At 47.1% G+C, this 15,453-nt stretch overlaps 1 protein-coding gene across 1 annotated transcript in view; it reads right to left on the reverse strand.

Moving 5' to 3' along the window:
- Positions 1–15,453, reverse strand: part of PHF3 (PHD finger protein 3) — a 137,458-nt gene that overhangs the window by 68,161 nt on the left and 53,844 nt on the right. The gene's annotated exons all lie outside the window — the stretch shown is intronic.

Below are 15,453 nucleotides of genomic sequence, written 5' to 3' on the forward strand. Positions count from 1 at the left end.
AAACTGCACCCCTCAAGGTGCTCAAAACCACATTCAAGAAGTTTATTAACCCTTCAGGTGTCTCACAGCAATTTTTGGAATGTTTAAAAAAAAAAAAAACATGTAGCTTTTTTTTCACAAAAAATTTACTTCAGCTCCAATTTGTTTTATTTTACCAAGGGTAACAGGAGAAATGAAACCCCAAAAGTTGTTGTAAAATTTGTCCCGAGTACGCTAATACCACAATTTGGGGGTAAACCACTGTTTGGGCAGAGCTCGGAAGGGAAGGAGCGCCATTTGACTTTTCAATGCAAAATTGACTGGAATTAAGATAGGATGCCATGTCCCGTCTGATGATTTATGTAGGCCACGGCTGTGGCAATGTCCGATTGAATCCGGACAGGGCGACCCGCCAGAAGATGGTGGAAATACGGCAAAGCTAGTCGAACTGCCCGAATCTCTAAGAGATTGATAGGAAGATCTGATTCCCGAGGAGACCAGCGCCCCTGAGCAGTGTGGTGAAAGAACACCGCTCCCCAACCTAGGCGACTGGCATCTGTTGTAACCACTAGCCAATTGGTTGGAGGAAAGCGTTTCCCGTTCAGTAGAGACGAGCTGTTTAACCACCATGAAAGAGCCTGCCTGACCTGGGGAGACAACCGACATCTGCGGTTGAGGGAGAGTGGATTCCTGTCCCATACTGCTAAGATTGCATGTTGGAGAGGTCGGAGGTGAAGCTGTGTAAATGGTACTGCTTCTATACTTGCAACCATCCTTCCTAAGACCTTCATGCAGGATTGGATCGTATGAGGGTACGGTTGCTGAAGATTCCTCACTTCCCGCCGAAGGGCTAGGACCTTGTCCTGGGGAAGGATTGATAGGGCTTGAGAGGTGTCAAAAATCATTCCTAGAAATGAAATCCTCTGAGATGGTTCTAGGGATGACTTCCTTAAATTTACTAGCCAACCCAGACGAGAAAGGGTGTCTAGAGCAATGCTGACATTTTCCTTGCAAGCTTGAAAGGTTGGCCCTTTGATCAGAAGATCGTCTAAATATGGCAAGACTACTATGCCTCGGGAGTGCAGAATGGACACCACAGTTGACATGACCTTAGTGAACACCTTGGGGGCGGAGGCCAGCCCGAAGGGTAAAGCCGTGAACTGGAAGTGTAAGTTGTTTAGGGCGAACCGGAGAAATCTTTGATGAGGAGGAAAAATGGCAATATGTAGGTAGTCATCCTGAATGTCTATCGAGGCCAAGAACTCTCCCTTTTCCATTGAGGCAATAACTGACCGGAGAGATTCCATCCAAAAGTGACAAACGTCTGTTCCGTCTTTTTTGGGTACTATAAAAAGATTGGAATAAAACCCCTGAAACCTTTCTTCCCTTGGAACAGGAGAGATGACCCCGCTGAGACGAAGGGACTCTATGGAAATGAACAGGTCTTGTCGGTGGGACTCGGACCTGGGAAGACGGGATGGGAAGAACCGGCGAGGAGGCTGACAGACCAGCTCTATCTTGTAACCTGAAGACACGAGCTCTCCCACCCACCGGTCGTGGATTAAATGAAGCCAGACTTGGTGAAACAAAAGTAGACGTCCGAGTCCTAGATCCTCTGGATCTAGTTGGCTGGGAACGCATTCTTCCCCCCTGGTTGGTCGTATAGGAGATCCGATTGTCTCGGTCCTGATTGGGTCGACCCTGCGCAGCAGAGCCCGGTGCTGGAGCCCATCTAGTATTACGAAAGGGTCTGAAACGAGCCTGGAATTGGCGACGAAAAGGCTGTCTAATCCTCTGCTGTGGAAGAAACTTGCTTTTCCCTCCTGTGGAATCTGAAATAAGCTGATCCAGTTTCTCTCCGAATAAGCGACCCCCCTGATACGGTAGGGTTGTAAGAGACTTCTTAGAGGTAGAGTCTGCCCGCCATGTTCTTAACCAGAGCGCCCTTCTAATGGCAATTGCATTTGCCGCTGCAGATGAGGCACAGTCTGCAGCATCTAAGGATGCATAGATCAGATAGCTTCCAGCAAGCGCTATCTGAGTTGACATTTCTGCCAGCTCCGCTGGCAAATCCCTTTCTTGAAGAGCCTTTGTTAAAGACTCTGACCAAGACATCATAGCTTTAGCAACCCAAGTTGCCGCAAAAGAGGGAAGAAGTGCTGAACTCGAAGCCTCAAAAACGGAACGATCTGTAGGATCCTTAATAGACGAGCCATTAGAAAGGGATAACAAAGTGTTAGAGGCTAAACGGGACACCGGTGGATCTACTGAAGGAGTTTCTGCCCATTTACTACATAGCTCAGCAGAAAAGGGGTACCTAGCCTTCAAGGCCTTTTGCCCTGAAAAACGCTTGTCCGGGTGCTCCCGGTTTCGCTGAATCAGGTCCTCAAACTCGGGGTGAGCGTAAAACACCTTATCGGCCCGTTTGGCCCGCTTAAATTAAACCTTGTGATCTGAGAATAAGGCGAATTCGTCTTCTATCTCCAGGGACTGATTGACAGCCTCAATCAGGTTATCTGAGACAGGAGTCTCCAAATTAAGGGACCCTTCTGACTCAGTCTGTCTCAACTTCCCCGCTCTCTGCTGGGGAGGGAGAGCGTGATAAGGAGCTCCAGGATGCCGAAGCACCTGACGGCTCGGGCGACGCTGTGCGAATTCGCTTTCCATGTGTCTGTCTAGTGCGAGCGTGGCCCCTGCAGGCTGAAGGCTCCCGAGACCCCGAGGCACTCTCCGAGACAGATGGACTGCTGGCCCTGACCGCCGGGGTCTGAAGGGGCTTGATTGCTTCAGTTAGGGATGCCATGGATTGCGACAAGGACGTGACCCATTCCGGTGGAACCACCCGGAACCACCCCAACCTCCGCTTGAGGGGCAGGAGAAATTGCCGGGGAGATTGCTGAGGAGCGCGTGGGGGGGGGGGCTCCTGGGCGCGTTCGGAGTCACAGGCCTCGCAGAGGCGATTGCTCTGGGCATGCGGGAAGGCCGAACGACAGGCTACACAAACGGTATATAGAGCAGTGTGAGATTTGACTTTTCTAGACATCGCGACTGATACGCTCAACCCAGGCCTTATACTGGGAAACAACAAAGCTTCTGCTGTCAGCCTGGAGGGTAGAAGCACTTACTCCAGTCTTGTGTCCCCGCACGTACAGTGTGGAACCGACACCAAATGAAGAAAAAGTGCCCCTTTTTATCTAAGCTACCCCCAAGGGGCAGAACCGCCGTGATTGTAGCACCATGCGGCCTGCAGCAGGCTGAAGCCGGGACCTAGATTTGCCTCAGTGCGAAGAGGGGTTACCCGGAAGTAGACGCATCAGGGGGCGTGGGGCTTAACAGTGCGGCCTGCCCTGAACGGAAGCAGGCCTGACTGAGCCGGAAATGCACCCGGTACGCAAGACCGGGTCCTGGGCCTCTGGATGACAGCGGCGCCGACCGCATAGGACCACGGTGGCGCAGCCAAGCGCCGGGAAACCCAAAACGCCGACCGGAGCTCTGTGGCCCATGGAGGATGCGATGCCGCTGCCGGCAACAGCCGGCGCAGCGCGGTGTGCAGACCCTAAGGTAAAACGCATTAATCAGGCGCCCCCCCTTCTTCTGCCCCCTCCATTTGCAAGCTGTACTCTTCTGAAGGAGAGGAGCAGCGCGTAGCATAACAAAATATTGCGGGGGAGAGCCGAAAGCCTGACAGTGCAGGAACCCTGGCTCCATATTCCGCCAGGGATTAGGAGCAGGACCGTCTACCACCCTTCTATCACCGAAGTAAAACATAGGTGTAGGAATCAGGGGGGATGCTCGGACATCTGTGGGCTCCTGTACAGCCTATGGTCTAAGAGTACCTTAAAGTGGTCAGGGCTAAGTCCGGCGTGCAATCCCACGTTGCGGGAAAGGATACGTGGAGGAAAACTCGCACGTGCTTGCCCGTTTCTGGTTTGGGGAGATCGGACCCTCAAAAGGGTCCGCCGCCCCTCTCAATCCATAAGAAGTTGAAACAAGGGTCCATGGGATCCGGACCCAGACGTGTGCCTCCTTCAGACACTAAGCATGAACTGGATTCTCTGGTAGCCAGTGTGAGGGTGTATACGACGGAGGAGGAGCTAAACTTTTTTTATGTTTACTTAGTGTCAGCCTCCTGACAGCAGATGCACACACCCACAATCCTGTGTCCCCCAATGAGGCGAAGGAGAAAAATATGGCCACACAGTGCTCAATACTGCATAATGGCCACACATGATGCTTAATACTGTATAAAGGCCACACAGTGCTCCATACTGTATAATGGCCCTACAGGATGCTGTATACAATATAATGGCCCCACATGCTGCATACAATATAATGGCCTCACATGATGCTCCATACAGTATAATAGGCCCACATGATGTTGCATACTGTATAATGGCCTCACATGATGCTTCATACAGTATAATGGCCCCATATGATGCTACGTACTGTAGCATTCTCTATCACCACACACACCTACAGACACACACACACAAACACATCTCTGACCGCGCTCCCTCGCAGCAGCCGGCAGCTTCGTCTCCCGCGGCGCTGAATGATATCATCCAGCCACACCGCGCCTCTGAATGCTCATGTCGCTGCGGCTCCGGTACACCACTGATAAAGACCTCTCCGTGTCTCCTGTGACAGTCAGTGTCAGAGCGAGAATCAATATCTGCTCCGATCCGACACAGCTAGCGATCACGCTAGCAGTTTAAAGCTGCGGTACATTTGGTCTGAGGCGATGCGAGAAAAGTAAGATCCCGGCTAGGACAGTGGGACAGCAGGACTGCCCTGCTGGATCCGGGATGGATGGGAGTTATGTATACACTTGTGTGTGTGTATTAGGCTGCCGTCACACTAGCAGTATTTGACATCATTATTTGTAAGCCAAAACCAGGAGTGGGTGATAAATGCAGAAGAGGTGCATATGTTTCTATTATACTTTTCCTCTAATTGTTCCACTCCTGGTTTTGGCTTACAAATACTGATGTAAAATACTGACCAAATACTGACAGTGTGACGGCAGCCTTAGTGTGTATATCATTGTGTATATCAATAAGTGTGTGTATGAGTGCATACACTGATGTGGTGTGTACATCATTGTGTGTCTAGGAGTGCATTTTTATATGTGAATGTGTGTTTCTATGTGTGAGTGTGTGGATTTATGGTAGCATGTAATGGGCAGAAGCACATGTAATATGTGTAAGCACCAGTCAGTCCTTAACAACCACAAAACATCTTATTACAATGGTCATTAAGGGACCATGATCCTCAGCGACGCTTTCTCACGGCATCGAGGATTAAGTGTAACGCGCCCCCCAGTGATCGAAAATCCATCGGTGACAGCTGCATATGACACCCTTAAATGTTGCTGTCAATTGCAACAGCAACATCTTAAAGGTTAAAACACCTCCTTTAACACCATAGTTCCTCCGCGATCTTAATCGTGAGTGTTGATTGATTCCATAGTACCCCGAGGCCATCTGATGACCCCACGGTACGGTGGCTTGTTAGACCCAGCTATAAGCCAGTTCTAACGGGCTGAATCAGTACAGAAGTGACAGGTCTCAGGCATTGCAATACACAAGTCATGCAGTGTATGAGACTGGCCATCAAAGTAAAAAATATTCTTGTTCCACATTGGGACTAAGTGTAAAAGTAAAAAGGATGTTAAATAAAATGAAGAAAAAAAAACAAAAGTAAAAAAAAAATCCTGATAAAAATCTGCTTCACCACTAAAAATGCAACCCTTGTGTTAAAATGAATATAAACAAAAATAGTACAGATAATTGGTATCTACACGTCTGGAATGACCCAAACTATGAAAGTGTGATGTTATGTTTTCCATACGCAAAAAATATAATAAAAAAAAATTCAAAAAATGTCACTTTTTCATTATATTGACACAAAAAAATGAACAAAATGTAATCAAAAAGTCATATACAGTGGGGCAAAAAAGTATTTAGTCAGTCAGCAATAGTGCAAGTTCCACCACTTAAAAAGATGAGAGGCGTCTGTAATTTACATCATAGGTAGACCTCAACTATGGGAGACAAACTGAGAAAAAAAAATCCAGAAAATCACATTGTCTGTTTTTTTAACATTTTATTTGCATATTATGGTGGAAAATAAGTATTTGGTCAGAAACAAAATTTCATCTCAATACTTTGTAATATATCCTTTGTTGGCAATGACAGAGGTCAAACGTTTTCTGTAAGTCTTCACAAGGTTGCCACACACTGTTGTTGGTATGTTGGCCCATTCCTCCATGCAGATCTCCTCTAGAGCAGTGATGTTTTTGGCTTTTCGCTTGGCAACACGGACTTTCAACTCCCTCCAAAGGTTTTCTATAGGGTTGAGATCTGGAGACTGGCTAGGCCACTCCAGGACCTTGAAATGCTTCTTACGAAGCCACTCCTTCGTTGCCCTGGCGGTGTGCTTTGGATCATTGTCATGTTGAAAGACCCAGCCACGTTTCATCTTCAATGCCCTTGCTGATGGAAGGAGGTTTGCACTCAAAATCTCACGATACATGGCCCCATTCATTCTTTCATGTACCCGGATCAGTCGTCCTGGCCCCTTTGCAGAGAAACAGCCCCAAAGCATGATGTTTCCACCACCATGCTTTACAGTAGGTATGGTGTTTGATGGATGCAACTCAGTATTCTTTTCCTCCAAACACGACAAGTTGTGTTTCTACCAAACAGTTCCAGTTTGGTTTCATCAGACCATAGGACATTCTCCCAAAACTCCTCTGGATCATCCAAATGCTCTCTAGCAAACTTCAGACGGGCCCGGACATGTACTGGCTTAAGCAGTGGGACACGTCTGGCACTGCAGGATCTGAGTCCATGGTGGCGTAGTGTGTTACTTATGGTAGGCCTTGTTACATTGGTCCCAGCTCTCTGCAGTTTATTCACTAGGTCCCCCCGCGTGGTTCTGGGATTTTTGCTCACCGTTCTTGTGATCATTCTGACCCCACGGGGTGGGATTTTGCGTGGCGCCCCAGATCGAGGGAGATTATCAGTGGTCTTGTATGTCTTCCATTTTCTAATTATTGCTCCCACTGTTGATTTCTTCACTCCAAGCTGGTTGGCTATTGCAGATTCAGTCTTCCCAGCCTGGTGCAGGGCTACAATTTTGTTTCTGGTGTCCTTTGACAGCTCTTTGGTCTTCACCATAGTGGAGTTTGGAGTCAGACTGTTCACAGGGTGTGCACAGGTGTCTTTTTATACTGATAACAAGTTTAAACAGGTGCCATTACTACAGGTAATGAGTGGAGGAAAGAGGAGACTCTTAAAGAAGAAGTTACAGGTCTGTGAGAGCCAGAAATCTTGATTGTTTGTTTCTGACCAAATACTTATTTCCCACCAAAATATGCAAATAAAATGTTAAAAAAACAGACAATGTGATTGTCTGGATTTTTTTTTCTCAGTTTGTCTCCCATAGTTGAGGTCTACCTATGATGTAAATTACAGACTCCTCTCATCTTTTTAAGTGGTGGAACTTGCACTATTGCTGACTGACTAAATACTTTTTTGCCCCACTGTATATACACAATACAGACCAAAGTTTGGACACCTTCATATTTAAAGATTTTTCTGTATTTTCATGACTATGAAAATTGTACATTCACACTGAAGGCATCAAAACTATGAATTAACACATGTGGAATTATATACTTAAAAAAGTGTGAAACAACTGAAATTACCGTATGTCTTATATTCTAGGTTCTTCAAAGTAGTCACCTTTTGCTTTGATGACTGCTTTGCATTCTCTTGATGAGCTTCAAGAGGTAGTCACCGGGAATGGTCTTCCAACAATCTTGAAGGAGTTCCCAGAGATGCTTAGCACTTGTTGGCCCTTTTGCCTTCACTCTGAGGTCCAGCTCACCCCAAACCATCTCGATTGGATTCAGGTCTGGTAACTGTGGAGGCCAGGTCATCTGGTGTAGCACCCCATCACTGTCCCTCTTGGTCAAAAAGCCCTTACACAGCCTGGAGGTGTGTTTGGGGTCATGGTCCTGTTGAAAAATAAATTATGGTCCAACTAAACGCAAACCGGATGGAATAGCATGCCGCTGCAAGATGCTGCGGTAGCCATGCTGGTTCAGTATGCCTTCAATTTTGAATAAATCCCCAACAGTGTCACCAGCAAAGCACCCCCACACCATCACACCTCCTCTTCTATGCTTCACGGTGGGAACCAGGCATGTAGAGTCCATCCGTTCACCTTTTCTGCGTAACACAAAGACACGGTGGTTGGAACCAAAGATCTCAAATTTGGGCTCATCAGACCAAAGCTCAGATTTCCACTGGTCTAATGTTCATTCCTTGTGTTCTTTAGCCCAAAAAAGTCTCTTCTGCTTGTTGCTTGTCCTTAGCAGAGGTTTCCTAGCAGCTATTTTACCATGAAGGCCTGCTGCACAAAGTCTTCTCTTAAGGCCGGGATCACACAATGAGAAATACATCCGAGTCTCGCATGGTAATACCCGGTATTCCCGCCGTCACTCAGGAGCGGAGCGTGCGGCTGCATGTATTGCTATGCGGCCGACGCTCCGCTCCTGAGTGACTGCGGTAATACCGGGTATTACCATGTGAGACTCGAACGTATTTCTCGCATGTGTGATCCCGGCCTAACAGTTGTTGTAGAGGAGATGTCTGCTGCTAGAACTCCGTTGTTTCACACTTTTTTGTTAAAGGGAACCTGTCACCCCCCCAGGCGTTTAACTAAAAGAGCCACCTTGTGCAGCACTAATGCTGCATTCTGACAAGGTGGCTCTTTTAGTTATGCTCCTTGCACACGCTGAAATAAATACTTATAAAATGTGCCCCCTCATACCGTGAAATCGCCAGGGAGGCGGGTCTTTCCCCCCTAATTAGACGCAGCACAGCTGTCATTCATACCCCCTTGGCGACGGGCGCTGCCTCCTCAGCGTTGTTTGAATCTGTCCCGGAGCCTGCGCGGTTATGTTATCCCTTGGCCATGTGCAGTTAGCGCTGCCCGTCTTCTGACATCATTTGATGCCAGGCTGACTGTGCCTGTGCAGCCGCACTGCCAGAGATCCCGCCCCGCAGTGTCTTCTGATTTATTTACACTGCAGGGCTGGGATTCAAGGGCATGTGCAGTGCATATCTTCGTCTCTCACTCATCTCCCTCCGCCTTCTTCAGACTGTGTGGCGTCAGCTGATCCCTAATCGCCGTAGCATGTGATTAGGGATCAGCTAACACCGCACAGTCTGAATAAGGCGGAGGGAGATGAGAAACCTTAATTTATCCTGAACAAAACCAGCGCCCACTCACATCCGTTATCAAGCATCATGATCACTTTAACCCCTTCCTAATATTCGTCATACATATATGGTGCAAGTCAGGAGCAGTTGCATTGAGCGGGCTAACAGGCTGGGCCCACATTATGGCGCAGGCTCAGCCAAGTTGTAGATGTTCTCCAGTCTTATGTTAAACATCTCCAGTCACTAAATGAGCCTATAGACTTCTGAATTTTCACAGCGAGCCTCACATGCTGTAAGGATTTTCTAGTGTTGACGGTAAGAGTGGTCGTTCATGTGACAATAAGTATGTAATCTGGATAGTTCCAGCCAAATCTTGATGTGTAGTCAGCGAGGCCACGCACGTCTAGTCTGAATATGGCCGGAAGTGTGGAAATCAAATATGTGTGGTCACATGACAGCCCTCTCTTATGGTCAACAATCCTCACATACAGCTCTGGCAAAAATTAAGAGATCACTGCACAGTTTTATAAAAATCAGCTTCTCTACATGTCTGACAGCCATTCCATTCCAGTGTCAGTTGAATTCCAACAAGAGTACACCTCATCCTACTTAATGTGCTTCTGATTAGGTGATCACCTGAACCAACTGTTACTTAACGAAGGAAAATGTCAGGGACCCCGTGACCGACCTGTCCAGGTCCGGACACGAGTCCCGCACAGCGCAGAACAGGACGGGTAGACAGTACCTGTAGACACAGAGCCGCACGGTCGCAGGCGTGCAGGACCTGCGGAAAGTAATCGCAGGAGGAGGGGCCGGGGCGGGGCCAGCCACCGAAACTCCCACAGCACCGAGGGTACTTCTGGGGGGTGACCGGCTAGGGCGCCGACAAGAGTGTAAAAGTAAGAATAACCGGATACAAGTGGGTGTTAGCAAACCGAGGGGGTATAACCAGAGCCGAGGGAACAACTGAAAAGGAAGACAGAAACCAAGCCAGGGTTAGAGAACCAGATAATCCACAGACAGAACCTAAACGACAGGCAAGTGCATCGTGGGGGACAGGCCGGGTCAAAACGGGATGCAAACTCACAAGGCAGGCACAGGGCACAAACACACAAGCATACAGGGGTCACTTAACTCAGCCGAGGGCAGAAGTATAACTGACAAGGATGCAAGCCTCCAGCGGCTATAAAAAGCCCTCCCATTTCCAGAGGGAGGCCACCAGCATTAACCCCCGAAGCTCCTGCTAAAATCCTACCATAGGAGCATGACAGAAAGTATAAAAAACACTGCTGTGGTGTTCACAATCCTCTTGCAATAGGACAAGCTGGATGGCAAAACAAGTGCTAGTAATATCCCAAAAGTAATAGGAATGAAAAAATAACTTTTAATCATGCCAAAGGAGTTGAAAAGAAAAGTCTTAAGTGAGGAAATAAGGGCTCAATTCTGGCTTTACTAGCAGAGGGACAAAGTGAGCCTCCATCCTCAAAATTTTTAAGACGGAAGTACATTACAATAAGGTCAAGCAGAAGACTTTGGGGACAACAAAGCTACAGACCGGCAGAGGGCGAAAACGACTCCACTGACCGGGATCGACCGTCATCTTATTCAAATGTCACTAGGCAACCGCAGGACAACATCAAGTGACCTACAAAAGAAATGGCAACTAGGGTGAAGTGCACGGCCAGAACAGTTCATAACAGGCTCCTAGAGGCAGGACTCAAGTAGACTCTAGAAAAAAGTTTTTCATCAATGAGAAGCAAAGGAGAGCCAAGCTGAAGTTTGCCAAAGACCATAAGGATTGGACCATAGTGGACTGGAGTAAGGTAATCTTCTCTGATGAGTCTACAAGGTTATCCTGGAAAAACAGTTGATTCCTTCTGCTCAGGCAATGCTCCCCAACTCCAAGGACTGTTTTTTTCCAGCAGGACAATGTGCCATGCCACACAGCTAGGTCAATCAAGGTGTGGATGAAGGACCACCACATCAAATCCCTGTATGGCCAACCCAATCTCCAGACCTGAAACCCATTGAAAACTTCTGGAATGCAATCAAGAGGAAGATGGATAGTCACAAGCCATCAAACAAAGAAGAACTGCTTAAATTTTTGTACCAGGAGTGGTATAAGGTCACCCAAAAGCAATGTGAAAAATTGGAGGAAAGCATGCCAAGATGCATGAAAGCTATGATGAAAAATCATGGTTATTTAATAAAATATTGATTTCTGAACTCTTCCTCAGTTACAACATTAGTATTGTTGTTTCTAAATACCGTATTTTCTGGAGTATAAGACGACTTTTTAACCCCTAAAAATTGTCCCAAAAGTCGGGGGTCGTCTTATACGCTGGGTACAGCGTGTGCAGGAGACTCCTTCAAGCCCTGGGATCCATATTCATGTAAAAAATAAATAATAAAAATAAAAAATATGGATATACTCACCCCTCCGACGAACCCTGGCTCTCGGCGCTGCTAGCGTCTGCCTCCGTTCCTAAGAATGCATCCGTTCCTAAGAATGCAGTGAGTGAAGGACCTTCGATGACGTCACGGTCAGGTGACCGGTTACCTGACCGCTCACATGACCGCGACGTCATCGAAGGTCCTTCATGAAAATAAACAGTCTTGCTCCACAAAAAATATAGAATCAATCAGCTCCATCGACTGAAAAATAAAAACAATAAGTGTCTTTGGAAATGGTGACAATAATAATAATAAATCAATAAATATATAATATATTTTACAAATTTTCATTTTTACTTTTCACAAAAATATTTAAAAAACTGCAAAAGACTGCAAAAGACATATATATATATATATATATATATATATATATATATATATATATATATATATATATATATATATATATATATATATATATATATATATATATATATACATACATACACACACACACACTAGATGGTGGCCCGATTCTAATGCATCGGGTATTCTAGAATATGCATGTCCACATAGTATATTGCACAGCCCACGTAGTATATTGCCCAGCGACGTAGTATATTGCCCAGCCACATAGTATATAGCAGAGCCACGTAGTATATTGCCCAGCCACGTAGTATATTGCCCAGCCACGTAGTATATTGCCCAGCCACGTAGTATATTGCCCAGCCACGTAGTATATTGCCCAGCCACGTAGTATATTGCCCAGCCACGTAGTATATTGCCCAGCCACGTAGTATATTGCCCAGCCACGTAGTATATTGCCCAGCCACGTAGTATATTGCCCAGCCACGTAGTATATTGCCCAGCCACGTAGTATATTGCCCAGCCACGTAGTATATTGCCCAGCCACGTAGTATATTGCCCAGCCACGTGGTATATTGCCCAGCCACGTAGTATATTGCCCAGCCACGTAGTATATTGCCCAGCCACGTAGTATATTGCCCAGCCACGTAGTATATTGCCCAGCCACGTAGTATATTGCCCAGCCACGTAGTATATTGCCCAGCCACGTAGTATATTGCCCAGCCACGTAGTATATTGCCCAGCCACGTAGTATATTGCCCAGGGACGGGAGTATATTGGCCAGCGACGGGAGTATATTGTCCAGCCACGTAGTATATAGCAGAGCTACGTAGTATATTGCCCAGTCACGTAGTATATTGCCCAGCACAGAGCCACGTAGTATAGAGACTTAAAAAAAAATACATATACTCACCTTCGGAAGGCCCGTTGAAGTCCTGCTATACTTACCATCCGCCGCCTTTCCCGCTACTCGCCACGCTCCCGGGACCGCTCCATTGCAAGCGGCAGCTTCCGGTCCCAGGGCTGGTGTGAGCAGGACCTATGATGACGTCGCGGTCATATGACCGTGACGTCACGGCAGGTCCTTGTCGCACACCAGCCCTGGGACGGGACCGGAAGCTGCCGCTTGCAATGGAGCGGTCCCGGGAGCGTGGCAAGTAACGGGAAAGGCGGCGGAGGGTGAGTATAGCAGGTTTTTTTGTTTTTTTCTATTATTTTTAACATGACATATTTTTACTATTGATGATGCATAGGCAGCATCAATAGTAAATAGTTGGGGACACACAGAGTTAATAGCAGCGGTAACGGAGTGCGTTACACCGCGGGCCGTTACCGCTGCCATTAACCCTGTGTGAGCGGAGGTGATTACGAAGTGGGCGCCGGGCAGTGAGTGCAGGGGAGATGGGGAGGGACTAATCGGACTGTGCCCATCGCTGATTGGTCGCGGCAACCATGACAGGCAGCTGCCGAGACCAATCAGCGAACGAATAACCGTGACAGAAGGACAGACAGACAGACGGAAGTGACCCTTAGACAATTATATATATAGATATATACACACACACACATACATACACACACACATATACACTCACACACCGTATATACTCGAGTATAAGCCAATCCTTCACCTGATGTGATTATTCTGAATCTAATAGTCTGCAGTCTCATTATTTTCTTCTCTCTCAATTTAGGGCCTATTAGGGCTAAGTAGGGAGAGTTTATGTTGAGCGGGGGCGCCATTGCGCAGGTCCTAGGGTGCCAACCTCTGCAGTAAGGTAGGGAATTACAGTTTGGACATTAGGGTTACCTTGCACCTTTCTATTTTTCAGCCTACAGCAGAAGAGAGTTTTTTAAGGCCAAATGGTTGTGTGTTATTGTTGTGGTGTGTTTTATATTATATTAACTATTAAAGGTTAAGTTTTATCTATACTAATATTGATATAATTACTTTAATCGGTGAACTATAAGCCGATCCGAGTATAAGCCGAGGCACCTAATTTAGCCATGGAAAACTGGGTAAGCTTGTTGACTCGAGTATAAGCCGGGTATGCATTGCCCCCTCATCCCTGTCCTGCTATGTGTGGCTCCCCCGTTTTGCCCTGCTATGTGTGGCTCCCCCGTTTTGCCCTGCTATGTGTGGCTCTCCCGTTTTTTCCTGCTATGTGTGGTTCCCCCGTTTTGTGGCTCCCAACGTCCCGCGTGGCTCCCAACGTCCCACGTGGCTCCCACACCCCCTGTCCTACTCACCCTCCTCATGCATCCCTGCATCTCTGTCCAGACCCCGGCAGCTCTTCCTTGTTCCTGTGCTCAACGGTCACGTGGTACCGCTCATTAAGGTAATGAATATGCGCTCCACACCTATGGGAGTGGAGACGAGTCCATATTCATTACCTTAATGAGAGGTACCACCTGACCGCTGAGCACAAGAACATAAAGAGCTGCCGGCGCCGGGACAGAGATACAGGGACTGAGATGCAGCGACGGAGGGTGAGTATTGATGTCTTATGGAAGCCGGCTCCCACTCCAGCTTTCTAGATAATAACTTGTGCATAAGCCGAGGGGGGAGTTTTCAGCACACAAAAAATGTGCAGAAAATCTCGGCTTATACGCTAGTATATACGGTATATATAGGGTGTGGGTGCCATCATACGATATAGAAGGGGCTATGGAGGTCATCATGCTACATATAAGGGGCAGTCTATATATATGGGGTGGGTGCCATAATACAGTGTATAAGGGGCTGTGGGGCCATAAAACAGTATATAGGGTGCTGTGTGGGCCATAATATCGTGTACAAGGCGGTGTGGGGGCCATCATACACTATATATCGGGATTCGGGGACCATTAAACAGGATATAGTGAGTTGTAGGGGCCATCATACAGTGCATAGGGAATGGTGGTGACCATCATACAAAGCGTAGAGAGCTATGGAGACCATATACAGAACGTAGGGAGCTGTGGGGACCATCATATAGAGCGCAGGGAACTGTGAGGACATCATACAGTGTATAGGGAACGGTGGGGCCCATCACATAGTGTATAGAGCGCTGTGGTGACCATCCTACAGTATATAGAGAGCTGTGGTGACCATCCTACAGTGTATAGGAAGCTGTGGGTACCATCATACAGTGTATATAGAGCTGTGGTGACAATCCTGCAGTATATAGGGAGCTGTATGGACCATCCTACAGTGTATAGGGAGCTGTGAGGACCATCATATAGTATATAGAGAGCTGTGGGGACCATCATACAATGTATAGAAAGCTGTGTTGAGCATTTTACAGTGCATACGGAGCTGTGGGATTAAATGTAGTGTATAGGGAGCTGTGGGGACCATCGTGCAGTGTGTAGGGAACTGTGGAACTATCATATAGTATATAGGGGGCCTCGGAGTACTCAGGACATTATATCTTTTAAATGGGTGCATTATTAGTTTTGATTGTGGATTTCAGTTGGCATTATTACTGTTGGGGAGCAG

This window comes from Ranitomeya imitator, chromosome 5, assembly GCF_032444005.1.
Source record: "Ranitomeya imitator isolate aRanImi1 chromosome 5, aRanImi1.pri, whole genome shotgun sequence".
Lineage (NCBI taxonomy): Eukaryota > Metazoa > Chordata > Amphibia > Anura > Dendrobatidae > Ranitomeya > Ranitomeya imitator.